The sequence below is a fragment of the Alligator mississippiensis genome, chromosome 2 (assembly GCF_030867095.1).
Source record: "Alligator mississippiensis isolate rAllMis1 chromosome 2, rAllMis1, whole genome shotgun sequence".
Classification (NCBI taxonomy): Eukaryota; Metazoa; Chordata; order Crocodylia; family Alligatoridae; genus Alligator; species Alligator mississippiensis.
In genome coordinates, this window is record NC_081825.1 from 242,509,571 (window position 1) to 242,528,818 (window position 19,248).

Sequence of the window (19,248 nt, forward strand, 5' to 3'; positions counted from 1 at the left end):
TTTCAGATGGAGACAACCCCTAAGAGAGCATCACCAGAATGAGTTAAAACCAGGTTGCGGGGCTGGGAAGTAGGCAGAGGTTCCAAGGAGCAGGGAACAGACAGCAGAACAAAGGATAGCTTGACTGGTGGGACATCAGGACCATTAAAAGAGAGATGGTAGTTAACACCTGTGGAACCAGGAGTTTAGAAGGGATCCAGTAGATTCAAGTGAGCCATGAAGTCAGTTGACCCCCTCAGCAAGGCCTGACTAGAAAAGCTGCTGCCCTGCCAGGCACTTGGTTTGAAACTTTGGGTAGGGCAAGAAGCAAAGTAGGGGGGTGGAGGTGCACCAGTGCATCCTTCCTGGATCCAGTGTAATGTGCATAATGGGCTTGGGTAGTGTGTGAGCATTGTGCGCGAGTAGTGTCTTTGTGCTTGGCAGTGTGCCAGTGTATAGGTAAGTACCTGTATCCAGCCTGTGGGAGAAGGGTGAGTGAAGTAAATGTAATGCGTGTCCTGCAGAACTCATGTTAGATGAATGCAGCAGAGGAGCACAGGGTGGGTAGTGAATCCAACATGGAGTAGGCAGTGAACACAGTTTGCAGACTGGGCATCAGGAAAGAAAAGCGTAATTCAAATCAAATTGAAATTTCAACTCAGCCCTAAAGCATGCTTCCTTTCCCTGTTAACTGATATATCAGACCATACCTCAGGTACTGGGCTGCATAAATACAAATTCACTTTGAAAGCTGATTTTCTGTTGGGAAAGAGTAGCTTTTCATAATGGACATTTCTTGATGAAGATGATGTTTTACCTTTACAGAAATGAATTCTCTGGACCATATGCTTTAGATTAAAAAAAACCATTTACTCCTCAAACTGCTGTTTTTAATAAACTCTTTAAGACATATTCATTCAATAGGCCAGTGTTTTTAGATGACATCGCTGAGGCAGTGGGAGCAGTCAGTGCATGCTAGAGCAAAGAGGGAGACTCAGTTCTAGCTCTTATAACCTCTTGTAACAGGGGGCCCTCTCAGGGCCGATTTGCCTTTGCCCTGCTCACCTGTTTCTAGGCCAACTGCCCGCCTTCTTGCCTGCCATGCCTTGTTGTTATCTAATTAATGGTCTTAATTAAGCGGGAGGCTGTCCATTTCTTGCCCCAATGACGGGGCACTATCTGCGGCTCCATTCCTCCCCTACGCTGCAGCCCAAGGCTTGCAGATGGTATCCACAGATGTTACTCACCAGCCCCACGCTGGGTCCCAGAATCCTCCAATCAGGACTCCTCTAAGATCCCTCCATTCAGGCGGCCTACCCTGCCCTCATTCAGGGCTGCCTCGCTCCCTGAAACTATTTCCCCTCTCGGGCATGGTCTCCCAGGACCTTTGGCCACACAGGCCCTGGCCTCACCTCCAACGTCAGTCAGGAATCCTAGGCCTTCAGCTTTTGGTGGGCCCCTGGCCCTTTTGACCAGTCTGGTCCTGGCCCCAGCATTGACCACTCGAGGATACTCTACATCAGGCCTCTGAGCCTCCAGCCCCACTCTCTCTCTGGGGTCTGCCCTCTGGACTCTACTAATGGATGACCCACCCAGTTGTGGGAGCTGGGGTTAAGGCACCCCGACCTGCCTTTCACCGGGGTGATCACTGGCCTGGCATTTCCTGGGGGCTCCCAAGCCACTGAGAGCCCCACCAGGCCACCCACTCCCAGCAGGGTGCAGTTTTAGGTCATGCCCAGGACCAAGGAGCCTCCTAGCCATCCCCTACAGCACCTGCCCTTACCTCCAGGATGATACCAGCAGCCCTGCAGCCCGGCAATGATGCTGCTTGGCCTGCCAGCAGCAAAATGCTCTGCTTATATAGGCAGCCCTGAATCTAAAATGACTGCCATGATCAGGCACCAGCTGGCTGCTTGGCTTAGGTCTTAAAGTGGCAGGTACAAACAGTGCCCTGCCACACCCCTCAATGGGTTAACTGCTTTATTTATCCTTATTGACCTCTTCAACCCACCTTCTCTTTTCTCAGTAGTGCCCCTTCCACCTATCCTTTGTATTTAAATTCCCTTCTGTTTAGTATCCCTGTTTTCTGCAAGTCTTTTCACAGCATCTGAAGAAGTGAAACTTTAGACTTCTCTCAACCAGTTAGGTATCAGCCTACCCTGCCTTCTGCCTAACTTCAGCTTTAATTGCTTCCCCTTCCCCCTGTTTCAGGAACTCAGAACTTTCTTGTATTCATTTTGGAATGAAATCTCCCATACTTAGACCTTGGAAACAGCCCAAAGTTGATCATTTTTAATAGTTTAAATTCAACTGAAACAAGCTATTCTGATTTATTCAAGAATAAAAACACAAAACAGCCCCCTTTTCTTCCTCTTCCTGCCAGTATGTTCCAATATACAATGCAGGTTACTTTGGCCCATAAAAATACTGCAAGAACATCAAACTTATTCCATGCCCTGGCTCACATCTGGACATGGGGGGGTCCTTGCAGGCCTTAACCACGGGGCAAGTAGGAGCAATGGAGGCAGTGGTGGTGGTGGCAGGCCCAGCAGCAGAGGTGGTGGGGAAAGCAGCCATGAGGCAAGCACGTACTTGCCACAGTGGAGGTGGGACAAGCAGCAGTGGCAGGGCAAGCAGCTGCAGGCAAAGCATTCACCAAGCAAATGGAATAAGCCAAGTAGAGGTGGCCCCAAGCTGCAGCAGAGTGAGCAGGGCAGTGCTGGCATGCACTCTGGCCACTGAGGGGCATGTGCAACAGGGCCACAGATTCTATGGCAGGATTTACCTGTCATTAGCCACATCTCCAAATTCCCTGGCTTGCCTCATGGAACAGCTCCTTCGGCCAGATAATGGCCTGCCGGCCATATATTTGACACCCCTGCTGTAGTGAATTATGTTCTTTTTTGTTCCTGCATCAGCACGATAGTCTATAACTAGATTCTCTTTATAGGAAGGAAAAGGTAGAATGTTTGACATTGCAAAAGGAGCAGGAACTGAGGAAGAGATTTCCCACCTCATGGATGTATGACTGGAAAATAAACCCTCTTGCATTTGTTTTAAGAAATCCTTGTCCCTCAGTGGAGGATTTGTAGAGAAACAGACACAAGGGCCACATCTAGATGTGCATGGACATCTGGTTTCCCAGGGACGACTAGTGGCGGTGCATCTTGTGCTGCCATTAGTTGTCCCCAGGAGAGATCTGTGCCGTGTGCACTCTGGTGCACAGCAAGTTACCCTAGGTGGGATAGGAGACACGGGTCAGCACTAGACTGGCCCCAGCAGCCTTACCTGGGGGCCTCCCGGTGCTGCACAGTGGCAATCCTTTGGGCGGTGCACGCTGCCGCTCTGCTTTTTTTTCCTGCAGGTTTTTTTGATGCCTAGATGTCCAGAGGTCCAAAAATATCCAGCGGTCAAAAATCCCTCCATGCTGCTCCCTTGCAACACAGAGAACACCTGAATATGTGGTATGTGGCCCACTCATTTGGATGCGGCCAAGAAGGTCATCATCTAAATTCAGTGAAGCTATAACATATAACAAATGTACATCAGCTGAGGATCTGCCTCAATCTATGTTTAAGGGTTTGGGGAAGATTAATGGTTAAAAAGTAGAATTATTTCATAATATATATACTCTGGGTGCATCTACACAACACATGCCATTAAATCAACGTGATAAACTCCAGCACAACTTGCGGCAGAGTTTTTCACATCACCTTAATGGCATATGTAGATGCTCAAACTGCTGTGATCCAGGGTGTGCATGCAGACACTGAGCCCAGGACTGCAGCAGTGTGAGCTAGGGTGAACAGCCCTGGGCTGGCAGAGGCTCAGGGGGTCAGCCCTGGGCTCCAGAGAGGGGCTGGCTGGGGCACAAGGGTACTAAATTGTGGGGCTAGGCAGCAGGTAGCCCCTGTACTTTTGCAGCTTTGTGCCCCAGCCAGCCACAGTCACCATCTACATGTGTGCTTTGATGCAGTAAGTAACTGAGTCCTAAGATAATACTGTTCCCAACAGTACTATCTGAATAGTACTGTTCCCAACAGTACTATCTGAGGGCACGGTTAATTAATCTACTGTGTCCGAATACTGGCACATGTGTAGATGGTTGTTTTAGTCACCTGCGGAGGGTTTGGGATTGAGAGTATGGTCGGGGGTAGAAAGGTAAGAAAGGTTTATTGGCTTAACAAAAACACAGCTATGCACAGATAATAAAACAACAGACAATAATAATTTGCGTTGGCAACTTATTGGCAGTTCCTTTTGATGCCTGATATACAACAAGTTTGTCTTTTGCAAAGCTCAGCAAAGTTAGGTGTCCCTGATCAGCGCTGTCCAAGAGGTACTGGGAAGGACCTTGGTATTCATTTCTTGGGTTCCTTGAGATCCACGGGCCCACTGATCCAGGTCAGCAGCTAATCTTAAATTAGGAGCTTCTTTTATAGAGCTGCATCTTTTTTTATTAAAATGATTTCTGGATGTGCCAGCCAATTTATAATTTCTGAGCTATGCTCATAACTTACAGCTATTTAGATTTTCTTTATTTGAACTGTCCTTAGGACTGACTAATAGCAGTACAAGCTTTGCATTCTTTTGATAAGGTTAATTTTAACTATGCCACAAAGCTTACTTTTACAAGGCTTTGCTAAATTTAGTAGGCCTTATTACATAGATTCATAGATTCATAGATGTTAGGGTCGGAAGGGACTTCAATAGATCATCGAGTCCGACCCCCTGCATAAGCAGGAAAGAGTGCTGGGTCTAGATGACCCCAGCTAGATGCCTATCTAACCTTCTCTTGAAGACCCCCAGGGTAGGGGAGAGCACCACCTCCCTTGGGAGCCCGTTCCAGACCTTGGCCACTCGAACTGTGAAGAAGTTCTTCCTTATGTCCAGTCTAAATCTGCTCTCTACTAGCTTGTGGCCATTGTTTCTTGTAACCCCTGGGGGCGCCTTGGTGAATAAATCCTCACCAATTCCCTTCTGTGCCCCCGTGATGAACTTATAGGCAGCTACAAGGTCGCCTCTCAACCTTCTCTTGCGGAGGCTGAAAAGGTCCAGTTTCTCTAGTCTCTCCTCGTAGGGCTTGGTCTGCAGGCCCTTGACCATATGAGTTGCCCTTCGCTGTACCCTCTCCAGGTTATCCGCATCCTTCTTGAAGTGTGGCGCCCAGAATTGCACGCAGTACTCCAACTGCGGTCTGACCAACGCCCTATAGAGGGGAAGTATCACCTCCCTGGACCTATTTGTCATGCATCTGCTGATGCACGATAAAGTGCCATTGGCTTTTTTGATGGCTTCGTCACACTGCCGGCTCATGTTCATCTTGGAGTCCACTAGGACTCCAAGATCCCTTTCCACCTCTGTGCCACCCAGCAGGTCATTCCCTAGGCTGTAGGTGTGCTGGACATTTTTCCTCCCTAGGTGCAGCACTTTGCATTTCTCCTTGTTGAACTGCATCCTGTTGTTTTCTGCCCACTTGTCCAACCTATCCAGGTCTGCCTGCAGCTGTTCCCTGCCCTCCGGCGTGTCCACTTCTCCCCATAGCTTTGTGTCATCTGCAAACTTGGACAGAGTACATTTCACTCCCTCGTCCAAGTCGCTGATGAAGACATTAAAGAGTATCGGTCCAAGGACCGAACCCTGCGGGACCCCACTGCCCACACCCTTCCAGGTTGAGACCGACCCATCTACCACGACTCTTTGGGTGCGACCCTCTAGCCAATTCGCCACCCACCGGACTGTGCAGTCATCCAAGTCACAGTCTCTTAACTTGTTCACCAGTATGGGGTGGGATACCGTATCGAAGGCCTTCCTGAAGTCTAAGTATACGACATCCACCCCTCCTCCTGTGTCCAGGCGTTTCGTAACCTGGTCATAGAAAGAGACTAGGTTGGTCAGGCACGATCTGCCCGCCACAAACCCATGCTGGTTTCCCCTCAGCATAATTTGTCCTGCCGGGCTCTCACAAATGTGAGCCTTGATAATTTTTTCAAATACTTTACCAAGGATGGAGGTGAAACTGACCGGCCTATAGTTGCCCGGGTCCTCCTTCCTCCCCTTTTTGAAAATGGGGACCACGTTAGCCCTTTTCCAGTCCTCCGGGACTTGGCCCGTGCGCCACGAGCATTCGAATATTCCCGCCAGTGGCTCTGCAATGACGTCGGCCAGTGCCTTCAGCACCCTCGGATGGAGCCCATCCGGGCCTGCCGACTTAAAGGCATCCAGTTCTTCCAAGTGACTCTGCACCACCTCAGGATCTACGCATGGAAGTCTGGCGCCTTGCTGCTGCCTCTCTACAACCCCAGTGAGAGGGGTTGTAGAGAGGCAGCAGCATATTAGGCCTCACTACATTTTTTACTTTAATTAGGCTCTAAACAACAACATATAGCTTAATATCTGAACAAATGACAGAAAAACACTTGGGCTAATCTTCGTAGAGCCTTCAGCAAGCACCTTTATCACACAGACATAATTTTCAGCTGTCACAGATGGTGGCGCTTTACTGTAGAGCTAATTAATCAACTCTGTAGTAAAGCGCATGTGTAGATACACCCTATGTGACTAAAGCCATAAATGGCCTGTGTGTGTCCCAAGCTGCTTTGAATCAGTATTGTCCAAACTGTAGAAATGCTTAAAATACTTATTCTGGATTTCTTAGCCTTTCTGGTATTGAAATGTGCTTGCTAAGAGAGGTGGAATACCAGAAAAAAAAAAGAATATCGTCAGCACATTGCGTATGTAGTTGGGAAGGATTGGGGTGCGGTTGGCAGCCCTCAGAAGTGATTGAACTGGATTCTAAGCTAAATTACATAAAACACATCAGACCACCTGACTGGCTAATATACTAAGTATTAATTATCTAGAGATTATTCCAGGAAATGCCTTGGGAATTCTTGTCTAAAGGAATGAGCTAGCTACACAATTGTACATATTAGTGTAAAGCCAGAATGATTGTTAGTCCTTTTAATTTAAGAGGGTGAGTATATAGTTCTGAAGAAGATCTTTTTATTATATAATGATTCAAACAAAAAACCTCAAATCCCTCTAGATAAGAAGTCAAAGGATAGATTCCTGACAGGAAAAACATAATACATGAGAGATGGAGAGAGAGACTGACTGAATGCTGAAAGAATTTGGTGTTCATCTAGTAATGGGCAGTTGTGTGTTCTGTGAGGTTCAGTCCAGTAAGGCCTTGGACACGCTAGTAACCTTTCTTGGGCAAGCAGTTCTAGTGAAGTGAAAAGGACTGCTCACATACATAAATACACTTATGTGAAAGAATGACTGGATTAGGCTCTTTTACAGTTTACACATGGAGATCCGTTAGGCTGAGGTTAAATTTAAAAGATCAGTGAATAACCTCAAGTATTTTGAAGTGAAACAAGCAGACAAGGCAGGCTTCCGGAAACTGTCCATCTCTAAAATGAAGAATAACTCCCCAGACCCAATCCTTTACTTCACCCTAAAAATGTATGTGCATATGCTTAGTCTGGCATCAGAATATTCCCCTTGGCTCTCTGCTAAAGTGAACCACGGAAGTCATGTGCCATCAATAAAGTGTCATTCCAAAAAGCTTTTGTTTTGAGCTCTTTTAAATTAAAGTGGGGCCAAACTGGAAACCCAAACTTGCTCAGAGTTGGAAAAATATTCAAACCCAGAACCAAACTTTGTAACTTGGGCTCCCTGCTAATAAATCTCTTAAATAAATAGGACCACATTCAGAAAAAAGGAATTCAAAAATTCAAAAAATTCAAAAAATATTCAAAATTCAAAAATTCAAAAAAGAAAAGGACAATTTTCTTGCAATTTTTCCAGTTGGTCTAATAAAAGGTATAATTTTGGGATCAAGAGTTCTAGTTTTTTGTATGTCTTCTTGTCTCCGACGAACACGACTACCAAGTACACTCTTGAAACATGGAAGATGTTGAACCTTAGTTGATTTGGGATTTTAAACTTCATTGTAGGACAAGAAAGATGTTTTACCTCCCTCCCTGCCATCTGACATCTCCAGGGAAGGATTTCTACCTGATCTACACATCAAAGAGCTACTCACTCAGCACAACTGACAAAGACACTCTCAGGGACCCAGAGGGATGGTCTTCCATCTTCAGCTCCCTCTGTGGAAAAATCAAGTTTATTTCCTACCTATGGGGACTTTTTACCATCTTGTACCATCTATATGTTTCCCAGAGCCTGATGAAGGAACTTTGATCCTGAAAGCTTGCAGAAAAGGACAATTTTTTTGTGATTTCCCAGGTGGTCTAATAAAAGGTATCATTTTGGAACCAAGAGTTCTAGTTTTTTATAGGACCAAATTCTGCTTTTATGTCAGTGTGGACCTGGAGTAACTGCAAAGAAACCACTGGGATTACTCGAAAAAGGCACTGCAGTAATTGAGATCAGAATTTGCCCAAGTCATTAAGCATCTCCAAAGTTCTTAGGACCTAATTTTGATGTCAGCACCCCTGATGAAACTCTGTCGATGTCTGTGATGGTTTCGCTAACTGCCTTGCTTCTTACCTCTGGCATCGGTTCCGACTCTTTCCTGCCACGTCTTCTTTAATTTTGATGCTACTAGTCGGGAGGTATTATTGCTGCAGTAGGTTACTGGCAATCTCTCACCGTTTCTGGCAGTGGTTCACTTATCTGATGCCCTTCTTGCCTGATGCCCAAATTAAGAATGTCACTCGAACCACAACTGGGTGCAGTCGAACTATGCTTTTTATTATTTTTCAGGTTCTTTTACACTCATAACTATTTTTACAAAATCTTCCTTTTCTTTTCCCTCAAACAAAACCCCTCTAAGAATTGTCTCTAACACCAACAATATAAAGGTCAAAACCAAGAACTCCCAATGAGTTCGTTTGTTTGCTTTTCGTTGTTTATTCTCTTGTTCTTCCCCTTTTCTCTTGGAGCATCCACCCCTCCTTGGCTTCTCGCAGTTTCTCCCTTCCTTGTGCCTCTATTTCTTGTCCTGTAACTCCTTCGTTGATTCCTTGCTTCCTTTCTTCGTCCAGCCTTCTCTAATACATTGAACCAAATTCCCAGAGTTCCCTGGGTCCGTGGCGCTTTCTCTACTCTCTCCGTAGGAGGAGATGCCTCTCTCCGCTCCCATCTCCACCTCTGCCCCACATGGTCCTGTGCCAGGCTCTTTTATGTGCAGCGAGCGGCTGCTCCGGAACCGCCACACTCCCAGCTCTATTTCTTTTTCAGATCTCTCACAATGTCACTGGCATTTTACTCCCAGTTTACACCACTATAAAGGAGAATCTGGCACTAAGACTGTACAAGGGAAGCAAAGGTTACCTGGCATGTTGAATCAGTTTGTTCTTATGTGCATATCAGATGCAAGAAAAATATACCCTCAATCATATTTATTTTTAATTGCTTATATGTTTTAGAATTTTAGGTGTGCTGAAGCTGGGAACTGTATGTTGTGAACTCCCACATGCATTTATTGATGCATTTATTGTACATGCTATATACCAGTAGCACGTGCACCACATCCTTCATGGCACTTCCTTAATAATTTTATTGTCTTTAAATTTCACCTTTTCTTCTCAGCCAGTTGTTTTTTTTTAAATACAATATCAGTATTTGTCCATACAGCACTATTTGGGACTGCATGCTGAATACGTTTGCTGGTTAGAATTGTATAATGCAGCTAATATCTATAACAACCTAAATGGATTTCAGTTATACCAATGTTGAACTGACATAACTCCATAATTCTATGCTAGTCATTGGCCCATAATGAATGCATATATGCACAACACAATAAAGGATCTGGGGATAGATTAATTTTTATGATTGTGCCATTCATGTCAGTGGTTATGTGCTGGGAGTGAGTTTCAACCATCTCTTGAAATTACTGTAATGAAAAATTTCTCTAACATACCATGCCTTTCATCACCACATCCTTGTGAACATTAACTTCTTATATTGTAAAATAAACATAATTTAGTTAGAATGTTGTAAGCAAAATATCAGAAATTATCTGATATGATTTCTAATGTAGGCTGCAAAGTACTGAAAGCCTGGGATGGCTAAAAATGATGGGATTGTTTTTTCAGGTGCTGTAGGGAGGTATAACTCCATTTCTGCTCACCCCTGATATTGGATCTAATTCATTGCCACTCTGGACCCTGTGTCATCCTCTAGAGAAGTGGTTTTCAATCTTTTTTGTACCAGGACCCATTTGTAAACATCGATGGCCAGTCCCCCAGTGCCCCTCACTCCAGACCCACTGCCCGCAGTCCCCATGCTCTAGCCCCCCAGTGTGTGGATGTGTGGGGCAGTGTGTGGATGTGTGGGGCAAGCAGCCCCTTGCAGGCTGGAACTTTGCCAGCCTGCAATGAAAAAGCCACAGTTTTGATGTTTTTCTCCTTTAAAGATCCATTTTTAAAGTTTGTTCACAGCCCTTTCATATATTTTTGTGACCTACTTTTGGGTTGTGACCCACAGGCTGAGAAACATTGCTCTAGAGCAGTATAACTGGAGTGCAAGGTGGTTATAACCTACTACCTAATGAGAATACCTATGCATCATGACCACTTGCCCTTCTTTAAGTGACTGTAGGAGATGCAAGGCAGTAGAGGATCAAACCCAATCTGATTTTGCTATGTGATGGGCACATCTACACAAGACATTTACTGCAGTGTTGCCTAATTAGCTCTGCAGTGAAATTTCACTGTCTACACATGCAATTCTATTTGGACAGAATAAACTAGTTAACTCTGCTGGATAGTGCTTGTAAATACAAGTACTATCTTGTGGCAGAGTTCTTTACTCCGCAGCAATGCATGTGTAGACACTGATGGAGCTGGCTGGGGCATGCGGGTGCTTCAATGTGGAGGCTGCGTGCCGGTTAGCTCTATACTACAGCATCCTCATGCCCCAGCCAGCCTCTTTGTAGTGTGCTGAGCCAGCTCAACGTGCTGCCGTCCTGGATGGACAGGTAAATGCGGCACCCAGGAGCAATAAACTCTAGCGTGATATGCGTCAAAGTTTATTGTTTAACCTTAATAGTATGTGTAGATGTGTCCAATGTATATCTCCATCCAGCATGAGTGACTTTGTCAAATGATTTAAAGAAAACAACCCAACCAGAAACTGAAAGCATGTATCTCTCCTTCTGTAAGATCATCTTTGCCCTTGAATCTTTCTGACAAAGGAAGAAGGCAAGCTTCTTACCCTGACAGGTGCAGTTCATAGAGGTCCCTATTACAATGATATACACCAAAGTATTGTGAATATAGGGACCACAGGCCTAAGGTTTTATAAATCAGAATTGTGCCATTGAAGTAAATGAAACTATGTTGATACGTGCCAGCTGTTTTTATATATCTTATTCACATGAATGAAAAATCCCAGAAGAGGCTGTATACTGCATCTTTCCAGTTCACTGTAGTATGAACATCTGAATTGCCCATATTGCAGTTTGTTTTAAGGAAACTGATATTTAGCCAAAGAAGAAAAATGGATAACTATTGTTGGGAATGTACAGGCCAGGACTCTTTCTACATGTCATGTGGTGTGTCAGTGTTGGGTATCTTAGTTTCATCTAGGTGAAAGAGAGCTCGTACAAATTGTGGTAAAAACATGGATTTTGGAAGAAATTATCTATGCGTGTTTGTGTAGGGGAAAAGGATGCAGGGAGGATGGGGGAATGCATCTGTGCAGAAGGTTCTTTATGGTAGTATTTTTTGTTTGCATGTTTTTTCTCATCCAGACCCAGCTGTGGGCTGGCTACATACAACATTCAGACTTTGGATCATTTTGTCTTTGAAGTTCTTGCATCAAACACAGCCCTACCCGCATGTCAAATATTTTGTGGGAAATTGCAAGGGCCCAACTAACTGATATATTATTGAATTGGTCCCAACTATTTAATAAGAGAAGATATTCACAGCTGTTTGAGTTTCTCCTGCATTACAATACAGGCACAGGCACATTTGTTTGCCATTAGTCAGATTTCAGCATTGGCAAAGGATAGTTCAGCTTGATGTGAGGAATGTACTTTAAAGGAGTGATGCTGTAGTGAGTGGGCTTTTCTGCAGTCAACTGCACAAGCTACTGTATTACTGGCAGCAGAACCACAAACAGAGCAGAGGAGACCAACAGTTTAAGACAGCTTACCTCCCACTCAGCTGTTTATATTTCACTAGAACAGGGGTTGGCAACCCCCAGCACAGGCGCCAGAGCATGGCATATGAAGGCATTTTGCTTGGCATGCATACTTTGGGGTGAACAGCGGGGAAGAGCCTGGACCTATACTGCCACAACAATGATCAGGCCCCTTGTAGCTCCCTCACTGTCTGCCCCTGGCATGCCAACATCTTACAAGTCAAGGTTGGGTTGTTTTTGGCACTCCGCTCAAAACTTTTGCCGACCCCTGCACTAGAAAATTAAATTAAATTAATTTGAATTAAAATATAAATTAAAGAACAAAACAAGCTTCCCCCGAACCTAAAATATTGCTACTGTAAAGTTTGAGGAGTTGCCTTTTTTGCTATATAACAAGAAGCTCTAGGGAAGTGATGATCTTCTTCTATGGTTATATTTCATATTGCTATTTAAAAAAAGAGAAAAAAACTATGAAGTGATGTGAAAATGTTTCTTTTCCTCCTCTTGTATGAAAAAAAGAACTAGGCAGTTTGTGTTAAAAAAGTCAAATGTTAATGCAATGTCCTTTCCTATTTGCATATTGTAGGTAGTCAAAAGATTACAGTGTCAACTTTTCAGTTTGTTTACATTGTTAACAATGGATCAAATTTAACCTCAGCTGAAACATCTGATCCCTGGAAATCATTTGACCATGTTTAACTTGAAGCACACAGAATTGTTCTTTTTGGTCTTCTGTCTAGACTTGAAGTTAAGCACATGCTTAAATGCATTGCTGAATAAGGAAGAGGTAAAGTAAGGACTTTACCAGCAGGACTTAACAGGACTTGCTTTTAGTGGAATTAATAAGACCTTCTTCTCTTCAAAGAGCAGGATGTGGCCCAGTGCAATTTCTTGTACTATACATAAGCAGATGGAGATCTAATGCAGGGGCAGGTGATTATTTTGGGTGGAGGGCCGCTTACTGAGTTTTGGAAAGCTGTTGAGGGCCACATGGGTAGCCCCGCCTCTTGACAGGTGCCCTACCCCCTGTTGCCATCTTGTGACCAGAAGTCCCCCTAGCCCCTGAACTTTGGCACCATAAGTCCCTCCCCTTGCCCCCAGAAGTACTCCTTTCAGCAAGGGGTTTTGCCATTTTGTAACCAGAAAAATACCAAATTATATTCTAAAAAGTGAACATCTACAACATTAATTAATCTCATTTCAAAAATATTTTTGTCCTGATTTACATTCATTTGTGTAGTGTACATGGAGGTGATTGCACAATAGCTTAAAACAAAGTCTTACTCTTGTTTGTTGTTGGGGGGAAGCATGGGGGTGTGGGTATAGGTTTGTGAGGGGCTGTGGATGTGTGGGTATGTGAGGTGTGAGAGGGGGTGTGGGTGTGCCTGTTGGGGGTGGATAGGTGCAGAGCATGTGGGGTTGTGGGTATAGGGTGAGGGAGCATGTGGGTGTGTGTGTGGATATGTTGGGTGTGGGTGGGTATGGGGTTTGTGTGGTGCTGTGCGTGGGGGAGGGTGGATGGTGTGTGTGAGGGGGTGTGGGGTTCTGTACGTATAGCAGTGCAAGGGGGAGTGTGGGTGCATGTGTATGGTGGGGTGTGCCTGTACGAATGCACACACACACACACACACACACACACACACACACACACACTCTGCCACTCCTTACACACACACACACACACACTCTCTCTCTCTCTCTGCCCTTCCACCCCCCACCCCCCAGGGTACCGATGCAAGCCCCATGCTCCTGCAGTCTGGCGATACAGCTGGGAGCCATGTGGTGCTGGAGTAGTGTGGGGGCAGGAAGGCAGGGAAATGGTTTGGGGTGGGGCAGGGCTGTGCTGTTCGGTCCTGCTGCTGGCTCCCCCTGGGTCCTACTGCCCCTGGCTCCTGTCATCTTTGACAGGCAGCCAGGAACAAATAAATATTAATTTACTAATTTTTTTAGGGGCCCTGTGGGCTGGATAGAATGACTTGGCAGGCTGGATCCAGCCCATGGGCCATATTTTGCTCGCCCCTTATCTAATGGAACTTCCCTGACAAATCACATATACTGTAGGAAAGGGGCTAGTTGAATTCCCACTCATTTCAAAAAGGGGGTTGTAATCTTTCCCATTATAGTATGATTGAGTCTTTGAATTACTGTCATGTAAGGTAAGAGAGACAGGTTTAATTTTTTTTGAAGAAGAGCAAGTATGTGGGTGCATCTACATGTGAAATTAATGTGAAGCAATAAACTCTGGCGCATATTGTGCTCGAGATCATTGCTCCTGGGCACCATATCTTCATGTGCACCCAGGATCACGGCATGTTGAGCCAAGCTGACGCAGCCCCTGTGGACTGCGGGGAGAGGGTATCAGTCTGCCAACCTGGGGCTGCTCTGACCTGGCTCAGTGTGCTGCGGAGTGGCTGGCTGGGGTGCCAGGGTGCTCCGGTGCAGGGCTAGCTAGCAGGCAGCCAATCATGAAGAGCCCTCGTGCTCCAGCCAGTCCCATCAATGTCTAAATGTGCATTGATGTGCAATAAAGAACACCACCACAGTAAATATTTTATGTAGATGGACCCTGTATGTATATGTATAGGTGCTTTTTTCTACAGTCTTCTCCTGAATTAGCTGCAAATAGTCAAAATATAGGTTTTTAATTTTTATTTTACTAATATAGCATACCTGTATAATTTTTTTTTAATTACCAGTGAAAAGAGCCCTGGAAGTTCTCTCTGTACCACTTCTAGTAGTTTCAAATGAAAAGGATGAAAGCTGGTGCCGATAGGGTTGAGAGAGCATACTCTGTTAAAAGCATATACATATATTAGAAATGTCTGTGTGGTCATTACACATTGGAAATGCTATTTATTTAAAATAACTTGAAATGAAAGAAACTGTATGTGCTCCTGAGAAGGAAGATACTGTGCACTAGGAATTGATGGGTCTGTGCCTTTCCAGACATGATGTTTTCAGCTACCAATCTTCATGACAGTACTGACATGTAATGGCTAATCCTTTTTTCACATTAAAATATAATCACAGTGTATCTGATTGTTTATTCTGTTGGGTAGCTAATAAAGAAGACTCCATCAGCAATTACTTGTGCGTGAACTTAGTTTAAGTTAACAAGCTGTAGCAGACATTGCATAGTTGGGCTGTATACCATAGGCTGTAAGTGATTCACTGATTCTGAGTATTGGCAATAGTTTGATGCAGCAGCTGCTACACAATATTCACATTGAGCATACAATATTCACATTGAGCCACAAGGCTGTGGGCATTTTTACAAAGTATGCAGGCAGCAAAAGATTCCATTTAATTTTTTTGAGAAGGCTGATATAGTTATTTTCAGGATTTTATTGCAAGCAATGGCTTGTACTTATGTATAAGTAAGAAAACTTGCCAGATTATTATTTTGAGCATAATGTGATCCATGAAGGTATGTCTCCAAGGCTTTGAGGTAAATGAAACAGGATTCACTTGCTTGAAATTTGCATGCATGCATCTATACAATTTGCTACATACATTATATAATGTATATACTAGCTGTACAGTGTATATGAAATGTGAAGATTTCTTTTATCTTAAAATTGTGTTTAGCTTTTTCTGTGTCACAATGAGAACAATGCTATTAATTTCTCCAGAACCTTACTAATTCCTGCTATACATCAGTAATCTTGTTGACTGACTTATATATGTAAGGATTGGTCTGCACAAGGGTTCGCAGCACTGGGTTCTTCTAAATTAGCAACTAGAAATTTATGAGCATCTTGATGTCTGCAAGAAATATAGAAAACAGAATTGGTATAACCACACAGCCCTGTTTTGACACCAGTTCGAATGGCAAAGCCACTGCGTAGGATGAAGGCAGTCATCTGGTCATGAAGGACTCTTAGGATAGTGATAAATTTTCATGGGCAGCTGAACTTCAATAAAATCTTCCATAGAGTCTCATGGTTAACAGGGTTGAAGGCTTTCATCAAATCAATAAAGGTCGTAAAATGCTCGTAGTGTTGTTCTCGGCACTTTTCTTGGATCTGCTAGGCCACAAAAATCATGTCTATAGTGCCTCTCAATTGTCTGAAGTCACACTGAGACTTGGGAAAGATTTCCTCTGCAAGAGGGAGAAGTTGGTTCAACAGAATTTGAGCAAGGATCTTCCCCACCATGGAGAGGATGGCAATACCTCAATAGTTTTCACAGTCAGACTTATCTCCCTTTTTAAAAATGGTGACAATATTGGCATTCCTTAGGTCAGCAGGAATTTCCTTAGTGTTCCAGGTTTTGAGAACCAGTGTGTGGACCTTACTGGTCATAGTTTAGCCTACCAATTTTGAAGACCTCAGCTGGTATGCCATCAGGGCCAGAGGCTTTTGTTGTTTTTCATCTGTCTTATTGCCTGGTGAACTTCATCAGAGATAGGTGAACTGGTAAGTGCTTCCCTTACTGGATGCTGCAGGATGGATTTGATGGTTTCATCAGTCACTGTTGATTCTCAGTTCAGGAGCTTCATGACCATCTGCCGTATGGCATCAACATCGAATTCAGGATGATGGGAACTGTTTCAACCTCTCCCACCTCCGTGCCAAAAACCTAAGTTACTTCAGCCTTGATTGTGGAACTTCAGTACACTCATGATTATGCTGTCATTGCATCTATGGAGGAGGACCTACAAATGGCCCTTGACTGCTTCTCTCAAACATACCAGTGCCTGAGACTGACTTTTAACACTGGAAAAACAAAAGGTGCTTCACTAGCCTGCTCCGGGCCAATCAACTCAAAGATCCTCACTGGCAGACTGGAGCTGGAGAATATTGAATACTTTGCATACTTTGGCAGCCATCTCTCAAAGAAGACCAACATTGATGAGGAAATCCAGTATAGGATCTGTTGTGCAGTCTCTGCCATTGGAAGACTGTATCACTGTATGTTCAGTGATCACTATTTCAGGACTTGAACAAAGCTCCCACTATACAAGGTTGTGGTAAGCCCAACTCTTCTCTATGGCTGTGAAGCCTAGGTGACCTACAGGGAGCACACCTGAGAAGTCTGGAACGCCATCACCAGGGCTACCTCTGAAAGATCCTTGGCATAAAGTAGGACTGTCACATAAGTGCCAGTATCTTCACCAACGCTAATAGTACCACTATGGAAGTTTTGATTATTCAACATCAGCTGCAGTGGACAGGGCACTGTGTGCACATACCTGATGTATGTTTGCCAAAACAACTGCTATACTCCCAACTCAGCCAAGGGCAAAGGACACACAGGGGCCAGAGGAAACATTTCAAGGACATCTCAAGGTGAATGTTAAGTAGTGTGGCATTACCATCACAAACTGGAAAAAAATAGCTCGGTACAGGGCTACATAGTGATGCCTTGTGAGAGAAGGTACATCTTACTTTGAGGAAAAATATCTCGCCCTGGAGGCAGAAAAATGACAGAGATGGAAGGAAAGTAAACAAGACCAAGAAGTCTGTGGTCCAACCGTTCCTTTAACCACCACCTGTGGCATTTGCCAGAGAGTCTGCAGCTCTAGGATTGGCCATCAGTGGACTCATTTACAACCCTTTACTTGATCCGTGGGAGTAATCATTCTTGGCTGTGAGGGATCTCTGCCAACAATGAGGAGAAATGCATCCTACTATGACTTGTGTCTCCTGAGTTCAAATCATATAGAGTGTAGTAAGTATAAGAAAATGGCTAAGGCTGACTCTTCATTTTAATCATACGATTGGTAAAGAAAGTCATTAGAATTTTTTACTACTTATAAGGGTTTGCAGAGTTGTCCAGCTGTGTGATAGGTAGCAATTCTGTACCCCTTAGATTATTTCAGGTCATCCAGGCAGTGAAGAAACATAGCCAGTGACATCACAGCTTCTAAAAACAACCCCCCAAACTGTTACAAATACAATGGGTCTCCCAAGGTCTAGGTCCTATAGTATACATTCAGTAAACTTGTTAGAGTATCTGCAATAATGCCACCTCCTGACACCAGTAACATTACAGTGGCTGGATCATACAGGCTTCACTCAGTTTTTAACAAGGTAAAGCTCATTATAGATATGTGATGTAATGGTATCCTAATCACATGGGAGAGTATATTACATAAAACCATAGAAATGTAGGACTGGAAAGGATGGTGTGAGATCATCTAGGCTCCCTGCAAATAGTCAAATATACCTACAACAGATATGTATCTAGCTCGTTCTTGAAAACCTTCTGAGAAGGGAATTCTTTAATAGCCCCTCATAGCCTGCTTCAAAGTTTTATGATCCTAAAGTCTTCTTTTATTTTGAATTAAACTAATTGCTTATCCTTTCCTCAGTGGCTGTGGAGAAAGATTACCACCATCTTTTAAACTTTATAAATCTGGCAAACTTATGTCCTGCCTTAGTGTTTTCTTCTAGAAAAAACAAACCCCATCTCTTCAAGCTTTCCACACGGACCATTTTTTCCAAACTTGTTTTTGTCATTCCTGTTGCTGTCTTCTGGATCCCTTTAATGAATCTACATCTTCGCTGAGAAGTGGTGTACAAAACTGGGCAAGGTACTCCAAGTCAGGCCTCAGTATTGCCAAAGAAGATGGAATAATTACCTCCTGTTCATCCTAGAATGAGATTTACCTTTTTTTATGATAGCATCACACTGTTGAATCACATTCAGTTTAGAGCATGCTCTAACCCCCAGATCTTTTTCTAGAATACTGATGCCTTGCCAGTTATTTCACATTTTTTAATGCATTTCATTTTTCCTAAGTCCATTGCTTTGCGCTTATCCTTATTGAATGTAATTGAGTTGATTTCAGACCTCCTCTCCAATTTTCAAGATCACTTTGGATAGGTTTGCTGGGCTTCCACTGTGCTCTTGGAAGGAGTTACTCCTGAACACACAAATCAAACCTGAAATTCAGCTGTGAAGCCATTCTGGGGGCAAGCCTCCCCAGCACTCAAGCATGCTACAAACAGAGGTCCATGAGACATCTACATCTACATTGCTGGTGTAACTTTCACACCACATTTCTGGTTTTGGTCCATTCAAATGAGAGCAGGTGGGCAGGACACACACAAGAAAATTTCTGCCTGAGAAAGCTGGGGAAGTGGTATAGACAAATCCTTTCAATTGTGATCTTATCCTGTGAAGTGCTTGAAAACT

At 44.0% G+C, this 19,248-nt stretch overlaps 1 protein-coding gene across 1 annotated transcript in view; it reads left to right on the plus strand.

Moving 5' to 3' along the window:
- FSIP1 (fibrous sheath interacting protein 1) overlaps positions 1–19,248 on the plus strand; it is a 255,856-nt gene that overhangs the window by 215,038 nt on the left and 21,570 nt on the right. The window lies entirely within an intron of this gene.